The following is a 1,528-nucleotide window of genomic DNA, read 5'->3' on the forward strand; positions in this document are numbered from 1 at the left end:
TCCATTTGCCACATTACCTGACCCCTGCAGTCACTTTACACTGCCCCGACACACAGACCCCTTCCTTTCACACACTTTCACAGATGAATGTTGTGTTTCATATGTCAGCTCTCTAAGTTTTTGTTATGCCTAAAGTATTAGAAACTCTAAGTTGATAATTAAAATGATTTTACAGACTGCAAAAGAGTTACAGGAAGGTATTTAAACAAGTTTTTACTGGCAGCGATTTTCCTCAAACGCCGACTGCTCTCAAAACTTTCTATAAGCTTTACCAACTTTCCAACAACAGACACGTTTCACACAACCACACTGTATTTTCCTGGCACTGTCAGCTTCATTGTTCACGAATGTGTGTCAGAGAAAGAGAGAGAGAGAGAAAGAGACCTTGTGCATACAGTGACCCACTGACCTAGTCATAGTGGCTGTAAGCCATGTGCTCCATCATGAAATATCCTCCCTTGGGCCTCCGACAACAGTATGATCGAGACAACTTGTCAAAGCATCGGAAAAGAGCCCAATACAAAGATTATAGCAGAGTTTGGGATTTATCTACTGATGAAGTTGCAGATTACAACCATTTGAATACAGCTCAGCCTTTCAAGCGAGGAAACTACAGTGGCCTCGTGAAAAACACAAAAGGCCCAATCTAGAGCCAGAGTTTGGTTTGTTTGCTCTGGGCTACTGTAGAAACATGGTAGTTCAACATGGAAGACCCGCTCCCTCTGTAGAAAGAAAAAGTCTATAAAAAACCCCCCACAATTATTCAGATTTTAGGTGATAATACACGAAAGATATTATTATTATGTTATGTTATGTTATGTCTTAATAGGTTGTATACATTGTTTTTAAAGAGGGGTTGGTGTGGTCACATTGGACTGTGACACTGAGAAAAGCCCTAATAAATATACAAAATGAGAACTTTAAAAGATTACATATTCCTTGTTGCTTCCTCATGACATATGATATTAATAACAAAGCTTGTCACAGCACCCCAAAGGCTGTTGTGCACATATAAAACGGGTGAGAAGCACTTTACTCTCTTATGTAAAGGCCATAATTAATAATGTGCGTGGGAGCGCTGACACCTCCCTCTAACTGTAAGACCTGTGGTCTCAAACCGCTAGTGATTAACGATTACAGGCAATAAAAAATAAAATAGAGTTGGTAAATGCACTTTTATTACAATCCACATGTGCTGGTTGCTTCAAATGGAAAGCGAAATGGGACAAACAGAGCAAAGTAATACAGTGATACTTTCAGACCAAACCACAGTACAAAAAGGGCATCAATATGTACAATATATCCATGTACAAAAAAGCTATTTTACACGCAGGTATGAAAAAATCATACATCTTTGACAAACTGTAGTATTACAGAGACAATACAGGCAACAGTGTATAGGTTTAAAACAGTTTTTGAAAAAGGCTTTAAAGCCTTTGGAGCAGGAGTACGCAAGTATTTCAACTTTGTTTTCTTTTCCTAAAGTAAACCGACTCTGTCCCTCCTTTTTACTCACATACACTCATAA

Source organism: Morone saxatilis, unplaced genomic scaffold, assembly GCF_004916995.1.
Source record: "Morone saxatilis isolate NCDOM2014 unplaced genomic scaffold, NCSU_SB_2.0 Contig8, whole genome shotgun sequence".
Taxonomy (NCBI): Eukaryota; Metazoa; Chordata; class Actinopteri; family Moronidae; genus Morone; species Morone saxatilis.